The sequence below is a fragment of the Hibiscus syriacus genome, unplaced genomic scaffold (genome assembly GCF_006381635.1).
Source record: "Hibiscus syriacus cultivar Baekdansim isolate YM2019G1 unplaced genomic scaffold, ASM638163v2 tig00110499_pilon, whole genome shotgun sequence".
In the NCBI taxonomy this organism is placed as follows: Eukaryota; Viridiplantae; Streptophyta; class Magnoliopsida; order Malvales; family Malvaceae; genus Hibiscus; species Hibiscus syriacus.
In genome coordinates, this window is record NW_024062761.1 from 185,954 (window position 1) to 213,023 (window position 27,070).

General features: G+C 33.2%; 1 pseudogene; it reads left to right on the forward strand.

Annotated features, from left to right (window-relative positions):
- Window positions 1-22,997: 22,997 nt before the first annotated feature.
- LOC120129403 overlaps window positions 22,998-27,070 on the forward strand; it is a 38,320-nt pseudogene continuing 34,247 nt past the window's right edge.

Here is a 27,070-nt window from a genome sequence, read left to right on the forward strand (position 1 = left end):
GAGTATGAACTACTCTAAAATAAATAGAATAATGTTGATGTTGTTCAATGGTTATTGATATTGAAGAAATAAATGTTTAAATCTGTGAATTTAACTTAAAAGCCCATTGTAGGTATATTGAGAGTCATAGGTGCATTTCGACATACTTCTTGTATGATGGTATTGATCGATTTTGTTTAATGCGTAACGGTGTATTTTTGTATCAGTATTATGTGTACTTTTGGCACTATATGTGCAATTATGGTATTCATAATAAGTTTGTGAATTACCATGTAGATACACAATTGTATATATAAGTTATCGATCAATTTTGTTTAATGCATAACGGTGCATTTTCAGCACTAAATGTGAAACCTATTGTATTCATAATGTGTTTATGAATGACCATTTCGGCACTATGTGTGCAATCCATGGAATTCATAATGAGTTTGTGAATTTCTATTTCGGCACTTCGGTGCAATGCATGTACCTTGCATTCTCATTTGGCATACATTGGGCAAAATAAATAATAAATTGGAAAATATTGATTGATAGGTATGCTAGGCATACTAAAAATAGTTTATCATGCTATTTGAATGAAGATTGGTTAGCCAAGCCAAGTTAATGTAATTGATATAAATTATACGATTTCATTCGTATTTTGACAATTTATGATATGCTTATATTTATGTATAATACTTTTTGTATTATTATACCTCACTAAGTAAATACTTAGCATGCGTTGATTTCACATGTAGGAAATAGAAAAGACTAGCAAAGTAAGGAGTGCAACGGACATCATTAATCAAAGGTTGCCTCATCAGTAACTGTAGGACATTTATTTCTATTTTGATAATTAGCTGGCATGCATATGGACTTAAGAAAATGCTTTGGAATGTATTAAAGTGATCATTTTCGTAATATGTTACTACAAATGTTTTATTATTATTATATAAATGAAAATATTTTGTTTTATTTTTGAAACCATAATTTTATGAGTTTACAAATAAAGAAATGTTTTTAAAGTCATGTGACACTTGTGACTTGTGTATGGAAACATAAAGGAGAAATGGGTATTACATTTATTGGTATAGAGCTATAGGTTTAGTCGATTGTCGACCGAAATCGGGTTTACTTGACTTTTAAAAAGGGTTACATGCCACTAAGATTGCCAAGGTTTCTGATATTGTGTCATTGGAATATGATTGATGTCAATCCTTACTAACTTTAGTGTTATTATTATGTATGTCCTATGAGATGTCGGAATCTTCAAACTCACAAAGAGCGGCTGAACAAGAAATTTTGGAAGGATCGGGTAGCGAAAGCTATGAGGCTAATAACGAGCATCTGATTCCATATGAAAATGCTAATGCGCCTTCACATCAGGGAATGCCTTTGCCAGAGTTTGGAGCTTTTATGCAAGCTCTTGATGCCATCTAGACTCAGTGTCAACCTCTTCCGCCTCCCACTGGTCCTCCAATACCGAGGATATTGATCCCACAAGAGCTGAAAAGTTTGGGAGCTCTTAAGTTCCAGGGAGAAGAGGATGAAGGTCCTATAGAGGCTGATTTATGGCTAAGCAATGTTATGGTAATGCTTGAAAGTCTTCACTGCTCGGATTCTGAAAAGCCAGGTAGAGTTGTATCTTTACTTCAAGGATCAGCTCGAGTGTGATGGTCAAATACTACGATGTATGCACCACCAGAGAAAATGATCTGGCAGTTCTTTTAGGAGGAATTTAAGAACAAGTACATTGGTGAGCAGTTTAGGTGGGCGATGCTACTGAAGTTTTTTAATTTGAAACAAGATGATCGAACAGTTCATGAGTACGAGGCTGAGTACAACAATCTGAGCCGTTTTGCTACTAAGGTAGTTCCCAATGACAAGGCTCAACGTAATTGGTTCATTGAGGGCTTGGGACCAAAGTTGAAAGAGATGATGTTGACTTTAAACTTGCCTAGCCTGTAAGAAGTTATTAACCGAGCTAAGGCTATTGAAAGAGCCCAAGAGGAGAATTTAGTAGCGAACCAGAGTATGCAAATGAGAAAAAGAGTTGGAGTGTCTTCAACTTCCCATCATGCTAAAAGAGGCAAGGTCTTGAGTTCCTAATATACTGATAGAGATAGTTCTGCTACAGCTTTACAGAAAACTAAGCAATCACAGTCTTTTACTGTTAGCTCAGGTAGAGCATTTGGAGAAAGAACTACTCCATTCCATACATGTGATAAATTGCACCGTGGAGTATGTAGATTTCTAAGTGGAGCTTGTTTCCAGTGTGATGAAATTGGTTCTATGCCCGAAACTGTCTTAAGAAATCTGGGGATAATTCAGCACAATATGAGAGATTGGTGGCAGCTTCTAATAGAACAAGAGGAATGGGTATATCCAGAGGATAATCTGAGTCATTGTTTGAAAAGAGAAGGTGTCGCCAAAATTTATAATATTAAGACCAATGAGGATCGGGATGACCCGGAGATCATAACATGTACATTCCATTTTTTTTGATGAACTTGTATTTGTTTTAGTTGACCCTGGTTCTACACACTCATATATTAGTACAAAGTTATTTATATCTAGAGGAATTCTTTAGAACCAATTTTTAGTGAGATGATAGTAGTAAACCCTATGGACACAGTGCGAGAGTAACGTGGGTATGTAGAAAATACCCGATAAAGATTCAATGGGTTGTGTTCCTGGCAAACTTGATGGAGTTTCCTTTTGATGCGTTTGAAATAATTTTGGGAATGGATTGGTTGTCTCCATATCATTGATGGGTTGATTGTCACAAGAAGAGTTTATTTTTTAAGGATGCGGAAGGCTCATAAATCGTAGTGATTGGCGAAAAAGCAAAATCACCATCCAATGTGATATCAACCATGATTGCAAAGAAAATGATGTCAAAAGGGTGTATAGATTTTCTAGCTAATATGATAGACACTCGAGTATCGAAAGCGAGATTAGACGATATTCCAACGGTAAGGGAGTTTTCATATGTTTTTCCTGAAGAATTATCTGGTTTACCTCCAGACCGTGAGGTGGAATTCAAGATTGAGGTTTACCCGGGTACCAAACCTGTTTCTATGGCTCCTTATCGAATGGCTCCAATGATGCTAAGAAAATTAAAAGCCCAACTGAAAGAGCTAATTAACAAGGGATTTATCAAACCCAGTGTTTCTCCTTGAGGAACACTTGTGCTTTTTGTGAAAAAGAATGATGGGTCTATGCGATTATGCATCGATTACCATGAGTTAAATAAAGTAACGATAAAAAAAGTATCCTCTTCTGAGGATTGATGATCTATTCGATCAATTGAAAGGCGCAACAGTATTCTCTAAGATAGACCTGAGGTCAGGATACCACCAATTAAAGATTAAAGAGGAGGATATATCAAAGACAACTTTCCGGACTCGGTATGGACATTATGAATTTGTGGTGATGCCTTTCGGATTGATTAATGCTCCTGCAACATTTATGGACTTGATAAAACGAGTATTCCAACCTTACTTAGATTAATTCGTGGTGGTATTTATAAATGATATCTTGGTGTATTCCAAGTCAAGAGAGGAACATGATGTTCATCTTTGTGTTATTCTTCAGAACTTCGAGAAAAAAAGTCGTATGCCAAATTATCCAAGTGTAAATTCTGGTTAGCTGGGATTTCTTTCCTTTGCCATGTAGTCTCCGCATAAGGCATCAGAGTAGATCCCAAAAAGATTCAAGCCATAGTAAATTGGCAACCCTAAAGAATGTTCTGAAAGTTCAAAGTTTCTTAGGGCTTTCTAGTTATTATAGACGGTTTGTGAAGAACTTCTCAATCTTAGCTTTGCCACTAAATAAGTTGTTATGGAAAGATGTGCCTTTTGTTTGGATGGAGAAATGCCAAGAAAGTTTTGAAATGTTAAAGAGAATCATAACAGAGGCCTCAGTGCTTGTAAAACCTGAGTCGTGTTTGCTTTAAAAATTTAGTGTCATTATCTGTACGATGAACGATACCATATTTATATTGATCACAAGAGTATAAAGTATTTGTTGACTCAAAGAGAACTGAATTTGAGGTAGATAAGATGGATCGAGCTTTTAAAAGATTATGATTTGATCATCAATTATCATCTAGGGAAGGCTAATTTGGTAGTTGATCCACTTAGTCGAAAGACTTTTTCCACTCTACGGGCTTTGGATGCACGTATATCTTTTAAGGAAGATGGTTCCTTGATTGCTAAGCTTAAGATAAAACTGATGCTTTTGAATCGGATTGAAGAGCTACAATGACAAGATGTAAAATGCTTGCCTGAAATTGCGCAAGTAGAAAAAGGTGAGTATAAAGACTTCGAAGTGAGGACTGGTGGATGTTTATATTATCGTGGAAGACTTTGTATTCTTGATAATGATGAATTAAAGAAAAATATTCTTTTCTAGGCACATTATACGCCTTTAACTATGCATCCAGACGGAAATAAAATGTATCAGGATAAATCGTCGTTATTGGTGGCCTAGCATGAAAAGAGTTGTATCAGAGTTTGTTATAAGATGCCTAACATGTTAGCAAATGGAAGTTTAACATCAAGTCTCGTCCGAATTACTACAACCAATATTCATCATCGAGTGGAATTTGGGAATGAGTTACAATGAATTTTGTTTCGGGGCTACCTTTGACCCCTAGTAAAAAAGACTCGATATGGGTAATTGTGGACAGATTGACCGAGACAACTTATTTTATTCCTGTTCGGGTAGGTTACTCGATGGATAAATTTGTAGAATTGTATATAAAGGAGATAGTTTGACTGCATGGAGTGCCTATATCAATAGTGTCCGATCGACACCAGAGGTTTACTTCACGATTCTGGAAGTCCTTGCACGAGGCATTGGGTACTTGATTGAATTTCAGTATAGCTTTTCATCCACAAATAGATGGGCAGTCAGAGCAAACTATTTAGGTATTGGAGGATATGCTAAGGGCATGTGTGATTGAATTCAAAGGATCATGGGAAAGGTATTTGCCTTTGGCGGAATTTGCTTATAATTATAATAATAGTTACCAATCGAGTATTATGATGGCCCCATATGAAGCCTTTTATGGGAGGAAGTGCATAACACCTTTACATTGGTTTGAATTAAAAGATCGAGATCTGGTTGGGTCGTATTTAATGAAAGAAATGGAAGATAAAGTGAAAGTTATCCAAAATAATCTGAAGATTACCTCCGATCGACAAAAAACTTATGCTGATCTAAAAAGAAAAGAGATTGAATATCACGTGGTGGATAATGTATTTCTAAAAGTATCACCCTAGAAGAAAGTGTTACAGTTTTGGCGTAAAGGAAAGTTGAGTCTGAGATTGATTGGACCATATGAAGTTCTAAAAAGGGTCAGACTGTAGCTTATTAGTTAGCTTTGACTTTTGATGTGGACCAAATCCACAATGTTTTTTACGTGTCGATGCTCAGAAAGTATTGATCAGATCCATCTCATGTCATCACACATGAAGAAATATAGATTCGGCCAGATTTAACTTACGAGGAAGAACCAGTGCGGATCTTGGCTAGAGAAAACAAGGAATTGCGTAACAAGAAGATTCCTTTAGTTAAAGTTCTTTGGCAAAACCACAAAGTAGGATAACCTACTTGGGAAAGAGAGGATGAAATGAAAAAGCAGTTTCCACACCTCTTTGCATCAGGTACGACTTAAAATTCGAGGATGAATTTTCTTAAGGGGAGAATTGTTATACCCCAAACATCAGGTCAGTGGCTAACAAGAAAGGATTTAAAATTTGGAGTTTTAAACAAAATAAATGGAAAAGTACAAGAAATAAATTGGGAATATTGTGCTTAAGACCTATTAGTAAGAATAGATGAATGAAAGGGGCATTTTAGTCTTTTAGAGGAAAATGGATTTAAAAGTTTATTTTATTAGGGATATTTAAGAAGAGGAACAGGGAAAAGTTAGCTAAATTATTTTCTTCTTTCATTTCTTCTCGTCTCGTGCTCTCCTCCATAGCCAAAGGTAAGTTTTCTTCAAGTTGGTTTCTCCTTTAGTTTATGGGCTAGTTTTGAAACCTTAAGTGATATAGAGGCTTAAGGAAAGTTCAATGATGATTAAAAATAATTGATTAGTGAATTATTTGAGATTTAAGAAAATGGATTTTTGAGTGATATGATAAAATATGAGTTTTTATGGAGTTTTACAAGTAAAATTGACTTGCTAAATAAGTAAATGATAGATTATAAGCCTTGGATTTGATTAAAAATATGTTTAAAAAGTAGTGTGATTCTTGGATTGGAGTGTTCTTTAGAGATTTTAGATATTATAGGAAGATTATTGAAGGAAAGTTGGTTTAATGGTCTTGTTGAAGCTAAAAGTAAGAGAATTTAATGAAATTTGGGTAAAAATCAAAATGAAAAATGAAAACTATGGGTAAAGGTATCGGTACTGGAAGAACAATACATATACTATAGGTTTAAATTTGAGGAAATGGGATGAACAATATTGATATCTATGTAATTAGTATCGATACTGATGTGGGTACCGACACTGATGTGGGTATCGATACTAGGAGGAAGGTATCGATACTAAGGATTCCAGAATGCAAAAATGGTATTGATACTAAAAGGAGTATCCATACCATAGTACAAAAGTATCGATACCATAGTAGGGGTACCGATACTATTGAGTCTGGAAATTTTAGATGGGATGAATTTTAATAGAAATTGAATATAATAGTACTTTTGAGTATTATTAAAAGAATAAATGTTAGAGAGTATACTAACATTTGTATGGTATGTGAAATTAATGGATGCTTTTGTAGATCGTAATCAAGCTCTTGAGTCAAGCAAGAAAAAGTGAAAGGATAAAGTTGTCGAATAGTAAGGCATCATTACAACATACTAGTGAGGCATATCAAGTGAGTGCATTTGTTGTACTTCTATGAAATTAGGGAGACTTGCGATAAGTCACCCTCGAATGTTATGATAAAATATGTTTTACAGTACATTGATATACTTTCATAATGTTTATGGGAATGAGATTATGAATACGTTTTAGAGTATGAAAAACTCTAAAATAAATTGATGAATGTTGATGTTGTTCAATGGTTATCGATATTGAATAAATAAATGTTTAAATATGTGAATTTAACTTAAAATCCAATTGTATGTGCATTGAGAGTCATAGATGCAACATACTTCGTGTATGATGGTATCGATTGATTTTGTTTAATGAGTTTGTGAATTTCCATTTCGGCACTTCGATATAATGCATGTACCTTGCATTCTCATTTGACATACATTGGGCAAAATAAAGGTTAAATTGGAAAATACTGATTGATAGGTATGTTGGGCATACTAAAAATAGTTTATTATGCTATTTGAATGAAGATTGGTTAGCAAGCCAAGTTAATGTAATTGATATGAATTATACAATTTTATTCGTATTTTGACAATTTGTGATATGCTTATATTTATGTATAATACATTTTGCATTTTATGCCTCACTAAGTAAATACTTAGCATGTGTTGATTTCATTTGGCCCTAAAGTGTATTTTTTTATTTTTCTTACAATTAGATACTTTTGTCTTTTCACACTTAATAGAACTTAATCTTTTATCTTAGTACAATTTGTTCCATTCACTTAAAAACATAAGGGTAATTTGGAAATTTTAACCCTCTAAGGGCATTTCGATAATTTATCATACTGTATCATACTCACAAGCATATTAGGTTTATTAAAGCTTATAAAAAAGTACTTAATCATTTATTAGTGTATTTATACCTTTTTACACTCATATCCTTACTTAACAATTATTCTCGTGCTTTATACATATTCTATCTCATTTATTATCATATTAACATTTCGGGCCTAAATGACCATTTATAGTCATGGGTTTTGAGGTTACAAAACCATTATGCAAAAAATGTTAATTTTTACATTTGGAAAATAGGTTTCAGAAGCAGTCAAAGGGGTTTCAAAACCTCTACTATATATTACCATGTTTTGGCTTCTTAATACCCTACAATCACCTCCAAACATCTTCTGATTGCTACAATATCTTCAAACATACTTGTGCCACTTTCCACATATTTTATGACTTCCATTACACTTACCAATAATCCTTTTACCATCAATAACTCATACAAAATCTCTAGCAACCATGAACAAAATATAATCTCAGCTTAACTTATTTGATCATTTACCTGAGTTATTTATCTTCATTTTTTTAGTGATAGACAACCCTATCACTAAGGCCTCATATTTTGAGTTGTTATTAGAGCATGGAAACTCAAATTAAAAAAAATAAAGATGTCCTTTTGGTTCTTTCAAAACTATTCCTACATAAAATTCTTCCTTGGTTATGGATGATTCATAAAAGTATAAGGTTCATTGCCCATATTCTACTATTACAATATATTCTATCTCACTAAGAAATTCTTCAGAAAACTCAATAGAGACTTTTTATGGGCCAATATGAATAAAAAAACTTGACAGCTATAACAACCATCGCGTTGTCCTTCCCGATAGGGTTGGGCTTGACAACAAGTACCTTATCGAATTAGCCCCCACAACCAACTTTATCTTATGCACCAACATAAATGTCTTAACTTTTGGACTGCATATAAATAATATATAAGTGCTAAACAATTTATCTATGCTTTAATGTATCTAGCTTCAATGTTCATAAATTGAAGTACATAAGTTTAGTGTACTCACCTCAAGCAATCATCCAATACCTTCATTAAAGATCTTATATTTGTATCATAGAAAAATCACCTTCTCATTTTCCCTTTAATCTTCTATAATACTTTTAGCACAAAATCAACCCAACATAACTAGATATACGTTATCATCCTTAAAACACAAAGATATAGCATGAATAAATAGATAAGCATAGAAACTCTTAGCCTTGATCTCCAACCTCCAAGAATTACTTCTCTCATAACTTGGTTTCTTCACTTACCTCAAGAGAATTCAACCTTGGAGGTGGAAGAAAATCCTCATCACTCTTCATTCTATCAAAATCTCTCAAATCCCTAAACTCTCTCACTAAAACTTTTAAGGATAACTTACGGTTTGAATATAACTCATCCAAAATCTTCATTCTTGTACTCATCTTGAAGGAAATTAGGAGATGAACACTTTTTGTCTCTCGCAATCTAACCTCAAATCTAAATAGAAATAGAGGAAATAAAGAAAAAAAGACATAGCTTATCTTGTCTCACTTTCTCATATTAGCTTAAAGAATAAGATGAATGATTCTTTTCATCTTTTCTTTCTTTAACCCTAGACATATAAACCCATTTTCTCATTTAATATAAATTATAAAATCTTCTAAATTATTTGATCTAATGGCTCTAATTAAATATGAGAACCATCATCCAATCTAATTGCTTATCTTCACTCAAGTAAAACATCTTATAACTTTTAGGGATAATTAATTCATTAAAGAGTCCAACTCTTCCCTTATTTTTACTTTTGAGATGCATAATTCATTTATTTCAATTTAGTCACTAGTCTTCCACAAACTAAATTCTAATAACTAATTCTTGATCCCATAATACGAATTTAATCTCACAACACATAGAAACTATCTAACTAGTCCTTTAAATAATTTTATTTACCAATTTAGTCATCAATGAAATTTTGGGGCATTACAAATTTAATGGTATCAAAGTCAAAGTTTAGTCGATTTTAGGTTAATTTGGTCGAGTTCTACATGTCCCAAGGTTGAAAAGTATGCTTGCATATTAAAACTCTGATATTGTTCATCCATAATTAATCAATAAGTTTAAAATGTTAAACTTGATTAATATGTGTGTAGAGAAGGATTTGATTGACGAACCTATTCCTTATTGTGATGTGGTGAATCTGTTTGCAAGGCAATTAATGAGAATGTTGAATAAAAAATAGTATTTTCATACTAGAAGAAGAATTTGTGCCCAAGTGATGGGGTTATGTAAGGAGGTTGTGATTCCTTCCTAACAGAATATACAAGTAGTTAGTTATGTGGAAGTTAGTTAGTTAGGAAGCTATTGTAAAGACTATATATATGTGTAAAATAATTAATGGAATACATAGCAGTTTACATTTTACTAAAACATTTTTGCATAATTTAATATGGTATCAAAGAATTTTGATTCGTCTAATACGTTAGTTTCGATTCAGCTTTTCAAGAATGATGATCCTAACAATGAATACTACATACATCCTAATGAAAATCCTTCACTAGTCTTGACTTCAACATTGTTGACAGGGAGAAATTATCATAGATGGGCAAGGCCTATGTAGATTTCTTTGATCTATAAGAAAAACTTTTGTTTTGTTGATGGTTCGATTAAAGAACTGAAGAAATATGATCTTTGGTTATCATGAATGATTGAAGTGTAACAATTTGGTTATTTCTTGGATACAAAGAACCTTGAGTTCTGAAATTGGGCAGATTGTGATGTGGATAGATTTTGTATATGATCTGTAACACCCTAAAATTTTGGTTAGTGACCAAAATATAAAATTTGAAAGTTTAGTGGCCAAAGTATAAAGTTTAGAAAAGCTTAGGGACTAAAAAGGTAATTTTAAAAAGTTTGGGGACCAAAAGTATAATTTTCAAAAGTTAGGTTTTGAACCCAAAAAATGAATAGCTCACCCCCAAGAATGATGTTTTGGTGGGAATCAGATTTTTGGTCCGGAATTTATGTTAGAAGTTATAAAGTGTTAAAGTTCAATAAAATTTGGTAAATGGGATCAAATAGAAATTTGAGAAAATTTGAAGGGTATTAAATTTATCTTAGACATATTATTTCCACATTTTAAAATGATGGAAAATAATATGGATCATTTGATTTGAGAATTTATTTCCATGTTCAATTTGGATCGTTAGATGCAAAATGGCAAGATAGAATTTTTTTTAAAGTTGAATGGATAAAATTGTAAAGGGTATAATATTTTTTTCATCATTGACTTTGGGAAGATGATAAGTGTTTTGTGTCTTGATATGGATGTAATTATCAAGTTTCATTAATGGTAAAATTATCATTTCCCATTAAATGAATTTTAAATTCATTTAAGCTTAATAAATGGAACATGTACATGAAATTAACTAGAAATTTCATGACAATTTCATCTTCAAAATCAGCCATGGACAAGAGCTTCACAAGTTATGGAGGAAAATTTTTATTTTTATTTTTGAGCAATTTCCTTTGGTTTTTGGATTAAGACGTGAAATATAAAATTGTTCTATTCGAAGAGCTCTATCATTTGGTACCATTATTGCATGCTAACCATACTTGAATACTTATTTCCTAAATTTTAGGGTTTATGTACATATTATGGTTTTATGAATTGATGATGATTTTGAGGTTAGTGATATTGTAGAATCATTTCCAAGCTTGATTGATGATTAAAACCACCTAGAAATACTTCCATTAAATTCGACCTAACCTAGGGTTTGGGGAAAAGTTTTGATTTAGTTAAATTAGGTTAGGGGTTTAATTATAGAGGTTTTGAAATGTTGAATAGATGTTGATTTCATGCTTGAATCAATTGAAATCAAATGAAAATATGAAACCCTACACTAAGACTTTCGGCCTAAGCTTTTGGAAGTGAGAAAAATTATGGAAAAATATTGTTAGGGTTGGAAATGATGTAGAAAGATTTTATAAGCCTTAGAAAGTTATAGGGACCCTATTGTAATTTTGGGAAAATTAGGGGACATATTTGGAAATTATAGAAAATTATGGGATCGATGTGTAATTATTCAATAATTGATGGAATATGCTAGAAATTAATGTTAGAGTGTTGAATTTGATGTTAGAGCATGAATTTGGGCCATCTTGGAAAGTTTGTAAAAGTTAAGGATCAAATCACAAATAGGAAAAGTTGGGAACTTAAGTGAAAATGTTATGTAAAGTTTGGATAAAAAGAAATTTGAATGGTCAATTAGAAGTGGTAAGGTCAACATTTATGTTGTGACATGGAATTTGTATCAAATAAGCATCGAAAGATTTTTAGGAATTTATTTTCTAATATGTGTCTGTGTTAGTAAGATTATAACACGTGGTTTGAATTGTATAGGTTTTGTAAATGGTGTTCATTTAGATTATGATTGAAATCAAGATCAAACAATATTAAAGCTAAGGAGAAGCTTAAGGATTAAATGTGAATTTCTAAGCAAGATTGCAAGCTAAGAACACCATGTGAGTGCATATTCAATTTGTACTTATGATATCGGATAAACATTGGCTTGCGATAAGCTAATGACAGATTTTCTATGGTAACAAGTGACACCTAATTTTATGTGACTTTGTGATTTATGCATATATGTGCATTTGGTGAGCTAATAGAATTCGTGAATAAGTTGAAAATACAAATTGGTGAAATTTGCCTAGATTTGTGATATGAACAGTAAGTTTATAAAATACCATAAATTCTAAAGAAATGATTAGAGGATGATTTTTATATTGTTGAATTTATATATCAATCTAGTATTTTTAAAATAAATGGCTACTGATTTAGAGGTGTATATAAAAATATATGAATTTTTAATCTAGGATAAATCATAAAACAGGGAGCAGATTTTACTCAAAATAACTTCTATAAGTCAACTTTCAAAAATTCATTATAAATTGTACAAATTGAACTGAAGGTGTTCCTTATATGGTTGGATTTGTATTTTAGTCTAGTTTATATTGGTGTAAATTGAATAATTTTTAAGTGTTTATGATGTGATCCTGTCTAGCACCAACTTTTTGGATGACATACTCACACCATTGAAGATCCATCAACATCAATCTAAGGGAGTTCTTCCTTACTTTATATTATATTTACTCATTTATGCACTGTATATTAGTATGAACAGATCGTGCACGTTAGTATTTAAATATGTTCAGCATGTTAGAATAGTTTAGCATCTCATATCATAATAAGCATGTTTTCATTCATTCATCAACTCATGTCATGCATGTTATTTTCTCATATTAGTTTTTGCATTCATCTAATATGTTTCAATGATAGCATACTTATCATTCCATCATACACATTGATATTTAAATATGTTCAACATGTTAATATAGCCTTGCATTCACATTCATCATGACATCACACATACATTTGTGTAACTCATTTGGATTCATCTTAGTACGTAAGTTTCACATGTTGTTTAATAACATTTGCAGTAAATAAACATGCAAAAAAATTCACAGGCACAAAACATGCACAGCAGCAAGTTATTTCGTTCATAATAGATTCATACCATTAAATAACTTGTTTTTCATACACATATAGGAACATTAAGACTTACCTTATTTTGGGACAGCAAGTGGAGCACTTAGAAGACCCATCCAGCTCACAAACACGAAAGCAAGGTTTATAGGAGCATGAAACAAGATTGGCAGCTTGTTTGAGCATTAAAGAAAGCATGTACAACCACCAACAAATCATCAAAGACATGGAAAAACGTGGGGCACTAAGAAATGTTTATTTCGGCTAGAAATGCACAAAGCTAAATGAATCACCACCAGGCCTTTATTTGTTAATTAATTATTCACTCAAAAAAGCTTGGATTCACTCCACAAACACGTCCAAACTGCTGCACATGGACAACATTCATCTGCTGGAACAAAACTGCACTAAAAGGTACAAACAACATGGTACACGTTGATATCACTTTAGTGGAGCATTATAGAGACATAAACAATTCATTGGACCATAACTCGCGTTGGGACAAATTGATGAAACACTTGGAAGACATAACTCATTACACTAAGCAGTCCATGTTCGTAAAACAAGATGCTTGTCTCCACTACACAGCCCATGTGCGTGACCAGCAAAGCAAGGTGTTTGTTTCCACCAACTTGAGAGGATTCGTCCATGAAGACTTGTTCCCACACTATGACCGAACCAACACCTAGTTATATATGATAATTATGTTTAAATTATACATTTAAATTATGTTTGATTATGTGGAAAGGATAGCCACATCAACAAGCACCATTCGGCCAAATTATAATGTATCATTTGGCCATATGCATTCAAGTCCTATAAGTAGGCATTCATATTGCATTGTAAAAAACATTATATTTGAATTAAAATTGAGAGTTTTCTCTTATTGAGTCCTTTGTGACTTTTATTGACTTATCAAGTAACTTGTTACTTATGGCGACATTCCTTTTTCACATTGATACTTGTGGTTCCTATCTCTTTTTCGATAGTGGGTCAAAGTCCTAATTACTATCTTTCATATTCATTTCCATCGCGTTCATTCTACTTCCATTACCATACTTCATCATTTTCATTAAAACAATATCACCAATTTACATATATATTTCGCTGCCATATTTATCTATCAATTCCATTACTTCCATTTAACCATTCTATTTTGAGCTTCTTATTTGTTCAGGATCCTTGTTGCTTTCCTAGATCGAAACAAATCAAAGGTATAACCTTGTCTTCAAAGGAATGCTAGGTTGGATTATATCATGCGGTAATCAGAGATAAGGTGGATTGCAACAAGAACAAGCAAAAGTAATATCCTACCATTAAAAAAACGAAAATCAAAAGAGAAGTACAAAAATTTCAGCAAGTTAATCCCAGCATCAAAGAGGGATTCCAAGCAAAAGCACTTCTTTGCCAAAGGTGACAAACAACATCCTCTAGAAGTTTTCAAGACCTTTGATTGTTTCTTCTAGAAGGTGGTGAGTATCTTTGCATAGTAACTGAACCTTTCTTTCTTTTAAGACCACCCTTAATTATTTAACCTTTCTACCTTTCTATTTTTTTTCCTCTACACTAATGAACTTTTCAACCATCGTCCATAGCACTTGTAAGGTCTCGAGTTAGTTCTTTTAAGAACTTTGCAAGAGAGGAACGAGTGGAAAAAAGCTAATCGAGTGTGTGAGTTCAGAAGAGGACAAGTAAAAGCCTTAAAAGTCCTAGAGTGAAAACACGAGCAGATTGAGTGACATTCAAATTTTCCTTGGAGTGAACTCATAGAGCTTGTGAGAGTATTATCTTGGTAAGGTCATTTTTACACATTTCCATTCTTTATTTTGCTGAAAATATTTTTCATCTTTTCAATGGAGTACAAACAGAAAAGAACAAACATATTTCATACTCGTTGCCATGTAAATGATAAAGATGGTAAAGTATGTCTTGTAGCCATTAATAGTGGAAGTTGTGCAAACCTTGCTAGCACATATATGGTAGATAAGTTGGGACTTATAACATTCAAAGATTCCAGTCCATATGTTTTGCAAGGATTAAACGACGAGGAAGAGTTAGAAGTCACTGAATAAGTACTTGTTCCATTCTCAATCGGAAGATATGAAGATGAAATCTTGTGTGATGTTGTTTCCATGGATTCAAGCCATCTTCTTTTCGGTCGACCTTAGTAGTTTGATAAACGAGCAACACATAATTGCTTCACCAATCGATTCTCATTCATCCATAATGAAAAGAAGATCACATTGGTGCTAATGTTACCAAATCAAGTGCATGAAGACCAAACTCAACTGAAGTCATGCATAGAAGAATGGGAGAAAATGAAGGCCATAAAAAGAAGCTTTGATGAAGATGTTTTGAGGTGACAAGTACAATTATAAATAAATATGTTGGAGTTGAAAATGAAACGATTGAATCTTGGAGCAAAGAGGAAAAGGAAAGTGAGGGTGAAAATAGATTTTATCTAATCCTACTCATATTCTTTCTTTTGTTGTACAGGAAAATCCAATAGGCATGCCACTTCAAATTGAAGATTCAAGAAACATGCCTTTTGAAGAACCAACAGTTATATCCCTTGACGTTCCAAAGGATATATCACTTGAAGTGATAAGAGTTGGGATCATTACATTGCACATATTGAAGGGAAATTAGCAACCAATGGAGTTTTTCATCATTAAGAAACCAACGCCCATTAAACATCCACCCTGGCTTGATATTTCCATTCATCTTGTCAATAGTTTTTCATTTACTAACTTTGATTTTTTTTGCAGCAACGTATTTCATCCTTATGGTAAAGAAATCATACCAACCTTCAAGGCATACAATTTGGAGAATTCACTTTTCGATTTGAGGACAAATCGCTCAAAAGAATGGGAGGATGATGTGATCCTGTCTAGCACCAACTTTTTGAATGACATACTCACAACATTGAAGATCCATCAAGATCAATCTAAGGGAGTTCTTCCTTACTTTTTATTATATTTACTCATTTATGCATTGTATATTAGTATGAACATATCGTGCACGTTAGTATTTAAATATGTTCAGCATGTTAGAAAAATTTAGCATCTCATATCATAATAAGCATGTTTTCATTCATTCGTCAACTCATGTCTTGCATGTTATTATCTCATATTAGTTTTTACATTCATCTAAGTATGATGGAATGATAGCATACTTATCATTGCATCATACACATTGCTATTTAAATATGTATAACATGTTAGATAGCCTTGCATTCAATTTCATCATGACAGCACACATACATTTGTGTAACTCATTTGCATTCATATTAGTACGTAAGTTTCACGTGTTGTTTAATAAATTTTTAGTTAATAAACATGCAAAAAAATTCACAAGAACATGCACAACAGCAAGTTATTTCGTTCATAACAGATTCATACCATTAAATAACTTATTTTTGTACACATATAGGAACATTAAGACATGCCTTATTTTGGGACAGCAAGTGGAGCACTTAGAAGACCCATCCATCTCAAAAACACGAAAGAAAGGTTTATGGGAGCATGGCACAAGATTGGCATCTTGTTAGAGCATTAAAGAAAGCTGGACAACCACCAACAAATCATCAAAGACATGGCAGAACGTGGGGCACTAAGAAATGTTTATTTCGGCTGAAAATGGACAAAGCCAAACAAATCACCACCAGCCCTTGATTTGTTAATTAATTATTCACTCAAACAAGCTTGGATTCACTCCACAAACACGTCCAAACAACTTCACATGGACAACATTCATCTGCTGGAACAAAACTGCACTACAAGGTACAAATAGCATGGTACACGTTAATATCAATTTGGTGGAGCATTATAAAGACATAAACAATTCATTGGACCATAACTCACATTGGGAAAACTTTTTGAAACACTTGGAAGACATAATTCATTCCACTAAACAGTCCATGTGCGTAAAACAAGATGCTTGTCTCCACTACACAACCCATGTGCGTGACCAGCAAAGCAAGGTGTTTGTTTCCACCAACTTGAGAGGATTCGGCCATGAAGACTTGTTCCCACACTATGACTGAACCAACATCTAGTTATGCATGATAGTTATGTCTAAATTATGCATTTAAATTATGTTTAATTATGTGTCAATGATAGCCACATCAACAAGCACCATTCGACCAAATTATAATGTATCATTAGGCCATATGCATTCAAGTCCTATAAGTAGGCATTCATATTACATTATAAAAAACATTGAATTTGAATTAAAATTGAGAGTTTTCTCTTATTGAGTCCTTTGTGACTTTTATCGACTTATCAAGTAACTTTTTACTTGTGGTGTCATTTCTTTTTCACCTTGATACTTTTGGTTCCTATCTCTTTATAGATAGTGGGTCAAAGTCTTAATTACCACCCCTTAGAATGATTTTTAAGGTTGGGTCTTTTCTCTTTATTGCACTGTTTCTTCCATGGTTATTCTAAGATACTATCATTTTCACCATTCCATTATTTCATAAACCATATCATAACCACAACCAAATATTTTCCGCTACCATCTCTCATAACTAAACTGACCATTTACCATCACGTTTACCACCTTAACCCCTCTATTTGAACCATTTATCTTAAGTATGTTATTTTGCTTCCTTCCTAGATCCACAATCAATCATTTAGACCATGCCTTATTACATCAGTTTATATTAATACAAACTAATATTTCTTTCATGGTAGCATAAATTGTCACAATATGAAATTGTGATATATTTTAGGATCAAACCAAGACGAAAGCAAATGATCAAGCTTAAAGCTTGGTGAGGCTTATATTTTTGACTTGTTTATATAGTGTCAAAGTGAGTTAATGCATGCATGACATTATACATGGATGTTTTATACATCATTAGGAAGACTCGCGATGAGTCTACCTTGTTAGTATTAGCATGATACTTATGCCATTTATCATATGTTTGACATATTCTAAATATGTCAAAGGTTGAATATAAAATGGATTGATCACTAAATATATATATATGATGTATTGCTATGGATGTTATTTTGGGTATGAATTTTTCCAATGTTAAATTATATTGGTATACATTAGCATGGAAGGAATAAAAATAGATTGTATGCCCAAGAAAGTCATTGAGGGAAAGGGTATAGTTGGCATGCCATAAAGTCCAGCAGTAGGGCTGCATATCCTAGTTAGCACTAGAGTGTATACCCAATACACTTAGTGCAGGTGGTGGGCACAACCTTATATCTCATAGCACTATAGTGCAGGTATTTTACTCAAATATCCAGGGTCCTCAAGGTTTAAGTTGGGCTATGGTTTATTGGTTAATAATTAATATACATGTGAATAAGCTTATGAGCTTATGGAATAAATGGCAAGTATATTGGTAAGAAATATCATATGTGGTTCATATCATGTTAATATTAGTAAGAAATATCATGTTAATATGTGGTAAGAAATTATAGGTAAAGTGATCATATTGCATTAATTGTTGTTACTTATTTGGTAAAATGCTCATAATGTCTTAAATATTGTTACTCATTTACATTTATGTGTTGAATATTTATATGATTGCCTTACTAAGTGTATACTTAGTGTGTGATTATTTTCACGCATAGGTAAAAGATATCGAGAGGAGAAAGGAGATGAGCTTCACATCAATCATCAAGGAATATTTACAGGTATCAATAATCGCATCCTACTATTGTTTTGGAATTCTATTTGGCATGTATATGTGTAGAAAAAGTTTGTAATATTTTTAAATATTACTTTTCGATTTTACACGATTAAATTATTTATGTGAAATTGTCTGATTTCTAAAGAAACAAAAAAATTTACAAATTTTCAAATGTAGATTGTCTGTAAATGTTTTTGTGACATCTCTGACTCGTGTTCGAGGTCAGATACGAGAAAGGTGTGTTACATGATCTTTGGTTAAAACTTTTTTAAAGATTTTGTCAAGGGGATCTCATGTGTATTTCAGATCTTTAACAAGATTTTTTTTTCTTTGCAACAAGGTTCTTTCACTATGACAACTTATTATATTCAGTTAAAGATAATATGGGATGAAATTTGAAACTTCAGACCTTTACATGCTTTTGAATGTTCTGCAAAGGAGTATAGAGAACACTTAAAGTGGTGACATGTATAACTATAGACGCCGCTATGAGTCAAAAAATACTTTAGACACCTATTTATAAAAAGCGATATAGTTTGAATACTTATTTTGGTATTAATCCTTCTTTTAACTAAGAACTTATAAATTCCCATTAGCATGTGAAAGCATTCAATGCAAAAAGGAAAACAATTAATTATTTTAAGGTACAATGTTTTCGAAAATAAGAATTGTTGGCACATGTCGCAGCCGTCTTTCGGTTGGGCCCCGAATTGGACTTCAACTTGAATAATGAGTTAGAGTCGCTACCGATCATTTATTTTAAGAACAAATGTGTTGATTGGATACCTTGATTTCTTACCTGATCTGCATCTTACCAGCGATATGTCAGATTCGAGAGTCGGTTACAGTCAAGGAAGAGTTAGCACCCTTGAACTGTCCTTTCGGTATTAATTAATTTTTAGTTGTCTTAATTAAGAAAATTGAAAGTTAAATTAAAAGGTAAAAATTGATCCAAATTACTTACCTTCAATGGTTTTAAAACGTACCCTTAAAAAATTCAAAAAAGTATTAGGTGATTTAAAGTGCATAATCGAATTAAAATATAAAAACAAAATACATGCTGATGAATTAAAGGAAATAAAAAAAACATAAAACAAAATAAAAATAAGGAAGAAAACAAATACCAGAATTATCTCCAAAACACAAACACCAAGAAAAAACATATAATAAGATATAGTATTTAATAAAATAAGTAAAAATAATAATAAGAATATATATATATATATATATATATATATATATATATATATATATATAATATATATATATATATAATTAGGAAAACTAATAAAAAAAGATAGTAAAAAATAAAGCGAATAAAATGAAAAAATATATATAATAATAATAAGGGAAAAATAAAATAAAAATAAAAAATAATATATATATATATTAATAATAATAGGGACAGGGAAAAAAATAATAAATATAATAAAAGAATAAAATAATACATAAATATATATAAATGAAAATGTTAAATTAAATAAATATAAAAGAAAATATAAATTAAGTAAAAAAGACTAAATTGAAATAAAAAATTAGGTGGCCATATTAAAAAATAGTTGGTGTAAAAGTCGAATTTGAGGGCGAGAACAAAAGCTTTAAAAACTAGGTGGACCAAAATTATAATCCCCTTTGTTATTGAAAACGAGTGGCACCTAAAAGTGGATCAGGTCGCGCGCGGGTCGCCTAGCGGGTTGGGTATATAACCCAAACTCTTAAACACAATTTCAAAATTTTCTCCCCCTCTTAAAAGATCAAAACCAAAAACCCAACCTTTCCTCTGATACCTTCAACTGTGTTCTTCATCATGAAGAACACGGCAGCCCCAAACCCAAAAACCGACAGCCACCGTCTTACCGGCCGTCATAGATTGGTGCCGGCCTCCGTTCATCGATGGTGGCCCCAAAACAAATTACACCATTTTAAAGGTTTTATCATCCTTTTTTATAAAAAAATAGGGTCAATTTTTGAAAAATAAGCCTCGAGAGGGCTAGATCTAAATAAAATATCTCAAAAATCCCTCCCCCGGTCATCGGCTGATTTACCCTTTTTGGGTTTTTTTTGAGTCGAAATCGAAGAGAAAAAAACAAATCCTTCATACAAGCACAAAATCAAAAAAATATGAGAACTTTTACCCTTCTATTGCTTTTTGAAACTTTTACAATGCTCGTATTTCCTCTTCGTACTTTCCTAGTATTTTCTGAGTATTTCTTACGTAATTTTCTTCCCCTTATTCGTGTTGTTACATGCTTTATTTATAGTCTAAAGAATACCCTAGTTTTAGTGTTTGATTAGAGTTCTATGTGAACTAAAATTTCTATTTTGGGTGTTTTTGGTGTCACACGTCGCCGATGTGTTGTAGCACCGAGAAAATTGGCGTTGGTTACGGCTGGGACGACTCTCCTCTTATGACGTTGAGAAGAGAAAGGGTTAAGGTTTTGGAAACCCTAATCTACCAGTTCAAGTCAGGCTTTAGTGGACCGGTTCGGGTTAGGTTCCAGATCCGGTCTGCAAGGGTGTTGCATCCGGGCTACTGTTGGGATTGGCGTGTAATGGATCAGCATATTTGTAATGGCTTTGGGACTGTAAAAATAAACATGCATTATTTTAAATTAAATAATATATATATATAATATGTATTAACAAAAATTAGTTTCCACAACACAATATTGGAGTTTTCCTGGAAAATAATCACTAGAAAAATGAAACAAACGAGTGAGAAAAGAAAACAAAATGATGAAAACATATGTTGGTATAAATGGACAGTGATGGAACTCTCCCTCACCCTCTGGCCTCACCTCCTCTTCTCTGCGTATGTACACTGGGAAAGTTTTAGTAATTTAAGCTTTCATTTTCGTTCTTTTTTACTTATTTTCTTTTCAAAAGAGGCACAAGAAGGAAAATATCAGTTGGAAACTCTGTCTCCGGAGCTGCAGTTTCAAGGTGCGTCACCGTTTTCTTTTCCATTTTGATTCCGGTTATGATACATGCTCTTCTTTTTTTCCTTTTGGTTTTAAACAAGTTTTTACGTGCATTGGCTTTGCAATATAGAATCAGAATAGTGGGGGGATTTTCAAGTGTCAGTAACTTCTTTGTTGGTTTCCATCGGAGATTTCCCCAATATAGAAAATTTCGGTTACTTCCCTCCTTCTCTATTGAACTACGTTTTCATTGTTGAATCTTAATTTCCTTGCTCTTCCTCATAGTTTATATTTTCATATTATATTCTTCTCTTTTTTACCGTCTGGGAAAAGATAAATTGCGAGTGAAATAGTATTTTTGTAGTTTTCCATGAAATTTTTTTGGTAGCATTCATGTTCCTTAAATTATTCATTCCTTTTGGAAATTTTGGGTTTTTTAGTTTTTATTAGTTGATTAAGCCTGCCATTAACCATTCATGAGTGAGTCATAGTGGAATCCACCCTTTTTTTGGTCACATTATGTTTATCGATGTTGCAGATATGACCTGTGCTATTGTGGTAGTAAATTTTTTAAAGAAGTTGATTTTTCTTTTAAAAATGAGCTGATTTGTTTTAAAGAATTAAAATAGCATAAAAAGTGGGTCTGCTATTGTCGCCATTGGCCTTTACTGATTAAATTACTATCACCATCCATCACTATTGGTGTGATTTCACTTCACATTGCTATTTTCCATAAACATTAGAAGTCCATTCAAGGGGATAATCAAAGACAACAAGTGCTACAAGCAAGATTGGGTCAATGGATTTTGTTTCGGCTTCCAGTATATTCATCATTTGGGTGTTTTTGGCACTACATTATGTTCCACTTATGAACATAATTTCTATTTTGATTCATATTTAAACTTTCATTTCTTCCAGGATATTTGCTCTAGCTTTCTATATCTTCTTTGCTTCTGCTCTTCCTGTTATAGCCTTAGGAGAGAAACTGAGTCGAGATACATATACTGCATTTGTTTTGAGAAAGTTTAAAAGCTAGCATTATCTGAGGCTACTTCAATGCAAATCATATTATCTCAAAGATTATTATTGTGGGATGTTAGTGCCAAAAACTCATTTATCCTATTTTTTCTTGAGTTTATGGCTTTTCATGTATAAACCTTAATATTGTTTATGTTTTTCTTGTTTCATATGGTACCCTCAGCACAGTGGAAACATTATCTTTTCATGAATAAACATTTGTTGATAGTAGGTGTTGAGGAACCATCAATTTTCATGAACACTTATTTGTACAATTTCAGCAAAGGAAGGCCAGAGTTGGGCCATGAACTCTTTTTGGCTTGGACAACATGGTAATGAATATCATTCCCTCTCTTTTTCTTGTTGTAATTTTAAGATCATTATTTAATATTCTTCAAGATTTTTGATTTAGTTGAAATGTTCTTAGTGTTAAAGTTCATTTCTTTTCTTATATTTCCTAGGGTTTGCGTATGGACAGCTATGCTGCTCATTCTTCTTGCTATATTCAATGCATATACCATAATCACCAGATTTACAAGAATTGTAGGAGAGCTTTTTGGCATGTTAATAACTGTCATTTTCCTTCAAGAGGTTGTTAAGGTCATGAGATAGAGCGCTAGAGAATTCGAAAGGACATTCTCCCTCCAGTGAGGAATGAACAATATTCGTGGATAATCTATCAATAAATATACAACAAAAGCGTTAAAAGAACTCTTCCTTTACCATAGTCCAACCGTTAGGTTCTTTATACGAGTGTTATGAACAAACCAAAGTACGAAGCTTCGACTTTCACTTTTGATCAGTTTGCTAATGATTCTGGTATAAGGAATGCTATTTTGAATTCAATAGTTCATGGATTGATGGGAGGAAAGTCTTTGTGGGGGTTGCTAAGTATCAGAAGGTTCGTAAAGTAGTGGCCGACGCAAGTAATGTCCAAGTGGAAGCAAGAAAGTCATACGAAGGTGGAAGAATATTTATCAGAGAGAGATTAGAGTCTCTGAGGAGTTTAAGGGATGATAGATCTTACAAAGAAGTGGTGGTCTCAGATAAAAGGTTGGGGATGAACCTAGGATAGTGGTGGACAAATGGGGTAATCGGAAGGTTGCTTTAAGGGTGAGGAATGTTTTGGAGATGCATATCCCTCCAGAAGAGTCGAGTTGGATGAAATATTCTTTAACAAGGACCATAAAATCTTCCTTTAAGTTGGAACTGGTGCAGAAGGCTTTATCCAGTGATGGTATCGAAACAAGGGTCGTTAATTGGGACTACGTGTGGAATTCATATATTATCACCTTTAGATCAATAGAAGAATTATCGGAGACGTGGGATTAGAAGAAAGATGAGTTGTATTTCTTGTTTGAATGGTTAGCTCCACTTCTGAATGAAGACGGAGTTCTATTGCCATAATGCTCGATTGAACTTAATGGAATCCCTCTATTTTTCTGGTATGAGCCATTCTTGGAGAGGCTTGCTAGAAGGTGGGGGTTACTAGTTTGCATTCAGGAGTCGACCAAGAATATAGAGGACTTGTTGGCGGCGAGATTGCTGGTGAGAGTTGTGAGTCCCTTCAACGTTCTGAGTGTGATTACTCTAGGTTCTTATGGGAGATCATTCAAGGTGAGAATTAAGTTGAGTTTGGTTTTTAAAAAGCCATGTAATGTCATGGTGAAGTCGTCGGAAGGAGTCTTAGATGATGGATGGTATGAAGGTTTATCGTCAGAAGATCTTAGCGATTATTGGAATGAGTTGTTTGAAGTGGAAAACGAACAGATATTAGAGGAGCCTTCAAACAGGGTGGACATGATGGAATGTGGCTTAAGGAGGGAAGGAGAAATGCTATCGAGGAGGATGCTTTGGGTCAACAATCATTGCTACCGGAGAAAGGAAATGGTGATATTAATGACCGAGGGACAAATATCCTCGGTAATGGGAAAGACTTTATTGGTGAATATATGGGTTTGGGTTTGAAGAATATAGGGGATCTGAATTATAAGGAACAACCCCAATCAATTGATTCAAATGAGCCCATTACTCCTAATTTTAGGATTTGTCCTAAAGGGCCTGTAGTAAACATAACCCAATATGGGTTTCCTAAGGAAAATGGTATTGGGGCCCATTCACAAGTGGATCTGGAGCTAGATGTACGTGAAAATGTGGAGATAAAGGAGAATAATCCTATACTTGATGGAAGGGATGGTTTGGAACAAATCTGTGAAGTTTTGAAGAAAGGTTTAGAGCTAGAAGATGGGATGATGAGTCTGCAATATGGAGATATTATCAGAAGGCCTTTGTCCCGAACTTCGTGTCATACCCCTTTTGTTATGGGCTCACTTTATAGGCTGGGAAATGTCTTTTTTGATAGAGTTTATAGTAGGTCCAATAAGAAAAGGAATAGGAAGGGCCCGGAGGTGGGCGATTCACGGGGAAAGTTCCTGAAGAGGATGATGAGTTGAATTCTACATGGCATGTAAGCAATAAGGCTGTCATAACTTTCAAGGGTGGGAAAAGAGTTTTCCAAAAAACTTTTAGAGTTGAATAAAACCAAGGTAATGGAGGTTGGGTTTTAATTTCCAGTTTTTGTAGCAGGTGTTAAACTCGTTTCCTCATGTCAAGATTCTCGTGTATATATTAGAATATTAGGGGTTTAGGAAGGAAGGAAAAGGTGAGATTGGTGAGAAGTCTGGTAGTAAGTAGGAAACCAGGTGTTTTATTTATACAAGAAACAAAATTGGATCTAGTGAGGCCATATTTAGTGAGGAAATTAGGTGGATGATCATTAAGGGGTTTTATTGTGCTCCCTTCTGAAGAAGCGACATGTGGTATTCTCAGCCGTTGGGATGAGAGTTAGTTTGAGATGAAGGAACAATTTATATTTAGTAGGTTTATAGCAGTGAAAGGGAAGTTTAAAGTCAATCTTGGGGATTATTGCTTTGTTAATGTGTATGGTTCGGCTGTGGAATCAAAGAAAGAAGCTTTTTCTTTGAAGTATTGTTAGATTTTTTTAGGACAAGTGGATTGACTAGTTTATGTGGGAAGGGATTTTAACACGTATTTAAAAGAGAATGAGAAGGAGGGGAAGTCACAGAATTTTCACTTGATGAGGTTATTTATAGATTTTGTGTTTCAGGCGAAGCTAGTCGATTTACCTTTAGCCATAGGTATCTTTACATGGTGTAAAAATAGGGACTCTCCATCCTATATTAGACTGGATTGTTTTCTGGTGGATTCCAATTTCTTAGTATCTTTTTGGGACATTGTTCAGATATTACTTCCGAAGTTGTTATTAGACCATAATGCTATTTTAATGGAAAGCTGTGAGACTAATTGGGGGTCAAAATCGTTCAAATTGTTCAATTATTTGAGGAAGATAAGGTTTTAAAGAAATGGTGGCGTCGTCGATCAGTGGGTTGAAGAAGGATGAAAAGACGATGAGAATCATGAATATGCTAAAAGAAGTTAAGAAATGGATTAATAGCTTGTCTAATAATAATCACTTGAAGCTGTCGAAAAGTATTTCAAAGCTGGAGAAGGCCATCTTAGAAATGGAGCTAGTTGTTCAGCAAGGGTCTGATTTTGTTTTGATGAATCAATTATGAAAGAAAAGAAGGATTTGTACAAAAAGAAGAGCAAATCTAGTTTTAAAAATCCCAGGCAAAATGGATATCTGATGGCAATCGACACTCCAGTTATTTCCATTAGTGTGCATCAAATAAGGGAATGATTAGTGCTTTAAAGATCTTGAAAGTTGATGGCAACATGGTTTCGGACCCGGATCAGATTAAATATGAAGTTTTTGGATTTTTCAAAGAGGTATACAATTCGAAACATACCTTAGAGGAGGAGGACTTGGATCTGAAATTTTTGAAACTCTCCGAGGCTCAAGTTTCCTTTCTTGAAAGGAATTTTTCGGAAGAGGAAATTTGGGAGGCAACGGCTTCGTCAGAAGTAACAAAGTACTGGGCCTAGATGGGTTGAACATGGGATTTTTTTAAAAGGTTTTGGCCACAGTTGAAGAAAGATATATTTAAGTTTTATTAATGAGTTCTATTTGGGAAAGAAGTGGAATAAAAGGGTGAACCATTAGTTTATTATGTTGATTCCAAAAATGTCCAACCTTATATGAGTTTATAGGATTAAAGACCAATTAGTCTTATTGGAGGCTTATACAAGATTGCGTCCAAAGTATTAGCGAGAAGACTTAGGACATGTATTGATTCCCTTATTAGCTCGGCTCAGTTTACTTTTATTCCAGGTAGACAGATCCTAGATTGTTCGTTTATAGCCAATGAAGGCATTGA